Below are 6,888 nucleotides of genomic sequence, written 5' to 3' on the forward strand. Positions count from 1 at the left end.
ACGAGGATGAGAATTTTAAAATCAACAGGTTGCTTGACTTGGAGCCAATATAGGCCAGCAAGCACAGAGGTGACAGGACTTGGTGCAAGTTAAGAGAGGGGCAGACAGTTTTGGATGAGCTCAAGTTTATGGTGGGCAGAATGTGGGTGAGCAGCCAGGGCTACATTGGAATAGTCAAGTCTAGAGGTAACAAAGGCATGGATGAGGGTTTCAGCAGCAGATGAGCTGAGACAGGGGTGAAGTTGTGCGATGTTACGGGGGTGGAAATAGGAGCTCTGAGTGATGGCGCGAATATAAGGTCATAAGGCCATCTTGCAGGGTCAAATGTGACACCGAGGTCGTGAACAGGCTGATTTACTCTCAGACTGTTGCCAGGTCAGGAGCTGAGGAAAGGAGTTTGGAGCAGAAACTGAAAACAATGGTTTCAGTCTTCCCAGCAGTTAACTAGAGGGAATTTCTGCTTATCCAACACTGGATATCCTTTAGGGAAGGAAACCAGCCATGACCTGGCTAACATGTTGACTGACCTCTGAAATGGCCAGTCAAGACAACTAGTGATGGGCAATACATGCTAGCCTTGCCACTGATGCCCATATTCCAAGAGAATTAATTAACTAAACAAAGTGATTATTGACATCAGTGTGCCAGCCAGTGAGTTGGAAGTGGGGTGGGATTTATGGCAGCTTATCTTTCAGCAGGCAGCCTATTTACTCAACACTTCTGAAAACGAAGGCAATTTTGAGCGCAATTTGAATCCCGGTCACCAGCTGTGGCCAAAGTAGCAAATAGGCCTGTATTTTAAAAATTAAAACACACAGTCTCCACTGGACGTTGATGGCCCTTTAAGCCAAGCCGAGCAAGGGTAATTTTATTTTGCATGTCAGAACAGATTGCAAAGCTTCAACAGAAACAGGAGAGTAACAGGCTGCAAAAAAAAAAATGCTCCCAAAAGGTCTGTCGGAGAGTGCAGGAGCTGCAAGGAATCTGACCTAATTTCCAGGCTATTTCATTTGTAAATAGGCAGAGCCCAGGGTTGTGATTTTAATACAATGTATGTGTGTGTGTGTACGTTCTTTAGGAACAGCTCTGTTGCTGGGTATGAAAGGCTAGAAGTGGGTTAGAGGCACCCAATTATTATACAGAGCAAGCACAAGATAATGAGGATGTGCTGTTGTGGCTGTTTTCTTTGGTCTCTCTGAGGTTGGGGTTGGGAGAGTGGTGTGGGGGGGCAGTCTCGGCTTTGTGAAGTGTTTAGGTTTGTACCGTGCAGTCTCAGAGGTTTATGTGTAAAGTTTAAATCTGAGTATTGCCGAAGAAAGAGACATGTTGAAGCTTTTTGTTTTGTACTCCTCAAGACACTACACAAGGATACCAATATAGGGGAAAACAATAATCTATACTGTATGAGAAGAGAGTGCTGATTGATTGGAAAGTGGACTCTAATTGGTAGAGGCGTTGCCATGGAGAATGCACCAATTGAATTTCTCATACACTATAAATTGTTGTTTTCCCCTTATATTGGTATTCTCGCTTAGTGTCCTGGTGAGTGCAAGATGACATGTCTCTTTTTTCAGCAATACTCAAGCTCTGCATTACTAAACGACTAAAGTTTAGATCCTCATTCCCATTAATGTGCTCTCAGGTTGCTGACATTACCAGGGGCGACAGGAGGAAACTTTTTTAATGCAGTGGGTGGTTACGATCGGTGGTCCTTGTGGCGCAGGGACGTTGTCCCTGCCTCTGAGCCAGAAGCTTCCGGTTTGAATCTCATCCCGGGACTTGATGGCCAAGGGAGCTGTGTTCATAACGTGGCCAAACAGGTTGATTAACAACCTGCAAATCCTTCCCATGGCAGGCGACAAGGGCGGGAGAGTCTCCTGGTCAGTCATGCTTGATGTGGCATGGCATGCTTCAAGCTATAGACCCTGGTTCCAGGCTGGTGACCTGTTCCAGGAAAAATGAGCAATGGAAACAGAGGTAATCGTGTGCTTGGTCCGCCTCACACACATCTCCAGAAGAAAAAGAGTTGTGATCTGGAAAACACTGCCTGAAAGGGCAGTGGAAGTAAATTCAATAGTAACTTTCAAAAGGGAACTGGACAAATACTTGAAGGGAAAAAATTCACAGGATTGTGGGGAAAGTGATTAGAGAGTGGGACCAATCTGGATAGCTCTACCATAGAGTCAGCATGGTCACGAGGGGCTGAGTGGCCTCCTTCTGTACCATTCTATGATTCTGATTTAGAATTTATCCACCAATCAGAAAAGCCCTTCTCCAATCTTCAGACTTATAAAATGTGAACAGCAACATGCATTTGCATAGCACCTTTATCTGAAAGTATCCCAAGGTACCTCACAGGTGCACTATCAGATAAAAATCTGACACCGAAACAAGGTGGGAGATTTTAAGGAGGAGGAGAGGAATTCTAGGTCTTAGGGCATAGACAGCTGTCAGTGGTGGGATAAGGGAGTGTGAGATGTACCAAGGCCAGAGTTGGAGGAAAGCAGAGTTTTTGGAGATAAGTGAAGTGGGGGAGAAAATCAGCCTGGATTTTTATAATATTCATTCTGTGAATGTGAGCATCACCGGCAAGGTCGGCATTTAATGTTCACCCCTAGTTGCCCTTGATAAGGTCAGAAGTGGGGATGTTTGTCGCTGATTGCACAATGTTCAGCACCATTCGCAACTCCTCAGATACTGAGGCAGTCCATATACATATGCAGCAAGACCTAGACAATATTCAGGCTTGGGCTGTTAAGTGGCAAGTAACATCCACGCCACACAAGTACCAGTCAATGACCATCTCCAACAGAAGAGAATCTAACCATCTCCCTTGACATTCAATGCATTGCCATCACTGAATCCCCCACAAAATCCTGGGGGTTACCATTTACCAGGAACTGAACTGGACCAGCTAAATAAGTAGTGCAAAAAAAAGCGCAGGTCAGAGGCTGGGAATTCCAAGGAGAGTAACTCACCTCCTGACTCCCAAACCCTGTCCACATCTACAAGGCACAATCAGGAGTGTGATGGAATACTCTCCACTTGCCTGGATGAGTGCAGCTCCAACAACACTCAAGATGTTTAACATCATCCAGGACAAAGCAGCCTGCTTGATTGGTACCCCATCCACCACCTTCAACATCTACTCCCTCCACCACTGACGCACAGTTGCAGCACTGTGTACCATCTACAAGATGCACTGCAACAACTCACCAAGGCTCCTTAATTGCACCTTCCAAACCTGTGACCACTACCACCTAGAAGGACAAGGACAGCAGATACATGGGAACACCACCACCTGGAAGTTCCCTGCCAAGTCACTCACCATCCTGACCTGGAAATATATCGCCGTTCCTTCACTGTCGCTGGGTCAAAGTCCTGGAACTCCCTCCCTAACAGCACTGTGGGTGTACCTACACCACATGGACTGCAGCGGTTCAAGAAGGCAGCTCACCACCACCTTCTCAAGGGCAATTAGGGATGGGCAATAAATGCTGGCCCAGCCAGTGGCATCCACATCCTGCGAAAGAATTTAAAAAAAGGTAGTGAACCGCTGCAGTCCTTGTGGTGAAGTTGCTCCCACAGTGCTGTTAGAGAGCCAAAGGATTTTGATCCAGAGGTGAGAAAGGAAAAACGATATTTGTCCAAGCCGGGATGGTGCGTGACTCGGAGAGGAACTTAGAGGTGGTGGTGTTTCCATGTGCCTCCTGTCCGTGTCCTAAATGGTGGAGTTTGCAGTTTGGGAGGTGCTGTCGAAGGATCCTTGGTGCGTTGCTACAGTGCATCTTGTAGATGGTACACACACTGCTGCTACTGTGAGCCAGTGATGGGGGAAGGAGTGAATGTCTAAGGTGGTGAGTGGACTGCTGATCAAGTTGCTTCTCCTGCTGAAATTTCTGATGAGCCCTAATAGAAAGTGTCTGTGGGGTGACGGCACGATGGAGTTCAGCTGCAATGATGTCCTGTGATAATGTACTGGCACAGGAATCATGTCCCTGCATGTGTCAGCACCTTCAGCAGAAAGGGTGAGAAATGGAGGGAGAGATATAAGAGACTCTAGAAAAACGAGTCCTGTGAAAATATACCCCAGTGACATGCAGACAGCAGGCTGGCAGACTGGCATCCTGCTCTTGTACAGTACTGGCAGGAACTGCCACTTTGTGTCATTAATATTCAGCTGAAGCCTGTTGCAGAGTGCTGGCCTACTCATGCACAGGGCTCATTCAATCAACCCAGCAGGACATTCTGAAAGCTATATCATTAAAACAAGCTATTATTTCATTTTAGATGTTTTGAGGTCGCATGGTTTGTGGGGGAGGGGGCAGGATGCAATTTGTGCAGAGTTGATTCTCTGACTTTATATAATTATTGCTCCCTCCTGTTTTCTGCCTTCCTGTAGTGAAGGTGCTGACCCTCCCTGAGGGCCGGGTCATCCCATGGGTGTTGATTCTCCCTGGGAAACAGGTCCCCCTGTGGTGCTGACTTTGCTGGGGTGGGTGGTCAGATCCACCTGAAGGGACCAGCTTGACTCTGCTTGGGAGAAAGTTTCTGCAGTTGTCTGAATTTCCACCAATGCCCAAGCAATTTGTCATTGTTCACCTATGGGAGCTGAGGCAACAAATAGGCAATGAGCTGCTTGACTGGGTAAGGCATCACAGTCAAACTCAATTCTGTGCTCACATGATGTTCCCACCTATGTGGCTTCAGACAGGCACCACTGATGGAGTGAGAAGCCTGACTGATTGTTTAACTGCTGCCTCCCAGTGGGGAATCATCTATCTCAGTACAGGTGGAGACTGAAGTTGCCAGAAGGAATTGACTCATTCTGGGATCTATTGCATAGTTGTCAGGAGCCCTTTTGTAGCTCATCTGCGAGTGTGGAGAGGTGTGTGTCGGAATGCTGTTCCACCATGGGGGCTTTCGCAGTTGAATCTGAATCAATCCTCACTCACTTATAAATATATACTCATTGCCCGCAGGGGGCAGTGGAGAGCAACCAGCAGCTCAAACTCAGGCTGGTTAACTCCTCCCACACCCAGAAGACGGGCTTCACACAGGCAAGGGATTCAGCCTGGAACCTGTTGTGCCAAGCTGTGGCCTTTTCATACTCAAGTGTGGAACCTGCTGTCATTTGATATAAAATTCCAATGACACAGAAACAGGAGGAGGCCGTTCAGCCCCTCGAGTCTGCTCCACCATTCAACTAGATCATGTCTAATAGGTAACTCAACCCCATTTACTCGCCTTTGCTCTATGTCCCTTGATATCCTCACCCAACAAAAAACTATTGACCTCAGTCTTGAAATTTTCAATTGACCGCCTGCATCCACAGCCATTTGGGGAAGAGAGTTCTAGATTCCTGCTACCCTTTGTGTAAGAATAGCTCCAGATTTCCCTCCTGAATAGCTGAGATCTAATTTTAATATTATGTCCCCTTGTTCTGGACTTTCCACAACAAAGGATTGTCCTTCCCTATCTCTACCGCTTCCTCCGACATTACACAGAAGCCTAGCAACAGGAGGAAGGTATTCAGCCCCTCAAGCACAGTCTGCCATTGAATCAGATTAACCCGCTCAAAGTCTGACACTAGCCTCCTGCACATGGAAAAACCAGTAAAACTCGAAATGGCTGGAATCAGCGGGTCTGACAGCATCTGCGGAGAGGAACACAGTTAACGTTTCGAGTCTGTTCACTGTGTTCCTCTCCGCAGATGCTGTCAGACCTGCTGAGTTTTTCCAGCTATTTTTTGTTTTTGTTTCAGATTTCCAGCATCCGCAGCATTTTGCTTTTATATTGAAATGACTGGTAGTGGTCCGAACTGGAGTTCCATTTTAAGGTACAGAAGACCAGTTCAGACCTGTACCTGACATTTCCAAGTTTTACTGGTTTTTCCTTCTGGTTTTGGCGGCTATGCTTTCAGTTGTCTGGCCTCCATATTTTGCAATTTCCTCCCAAAGCACCTCTATCTCTTCAAGACCCTCCTTAAAATCCACCTCTTTGACCAATGTTTTGGTCATCCCTCTTCATATCCCCTTACCTAGTAGTCCATGTTTCTCGATCACCCCTCTGTGAAGCACCTTGGGAGGTTCTTCTGTGGTACAGGTGCTACTTAAATGCAAATTGATGTTGTAACTTCAACGCGGTACAGCAGAATGGCCTCCATATGGATATCAAGTGGGAAACAGATTGCGCTTGGGGGTGATGCCCCCTGTGGTCAAATAGCTGACCCACACACAATGTACTGACTCACGTGAATAGAGATACACCGGCAGGTTTGCCATTGTTGGTTGGATGTATTCTTGGAGTTGTAATCCCAAGGCTTTCCATCGCCAACTGCCTGCACCACCCCCCCCGCCCCAGTGCCTCCCCCCAAACCCTCCTATCATCAGTTGCCCAACACGTGTATCCGGGCAGTGCCCTCCAAATTCCCCCACTGGCCACTTGAAAGCTAAACAGACTCTCCATTGCTTGATTGGATGATGCTTGATGGTTAGTGTAACAGCCTATTTCTTCCCCACTCCAATATTTATTTAACTAGTGAATAAAAGTGTTCAAAACTTTTTTTAAAAAAATTAAACGCTCCTATCAGTTTGCTCTTAGATGTGTCCTGGAGATTAATCTTTCATCCTTGGAGAGTCCAGGACAATCCTGGAAGGTTGCCAACTCCAGTTGTGCTATTGGGACACAATAGGAAGGCACCACAGCAAATGAGTTTTGATTTTAGTCCCCTTTTGCAACGCAAGGGGAAGTTATTAAAAGAAAATTCTCCACAAAATAATAAACCATGAACTGGGGGGGGGGAAAAAAATAACTTAAATAAATAAAAGAACAGAGGGGGAGGGTGGAACTGTTGTTGATGGTGTTAGTTTTCCAGAGGGGAAGGTA

Source organism: Cetorhinus maximus, chromosome 13, assembly GCF_964194155.1.
Source record: "Cetorhinus maximus chromosome 13, sCetMax3.hap1.1, whole genome shotgun sequence".
Taxonomy (NCBI): Eukaryota; Metazoa; Chordata; class Chondrichthyes; order Lamniformes; family Cetorhinidae; genus Cetorhinus; species Cetorhinus maximus.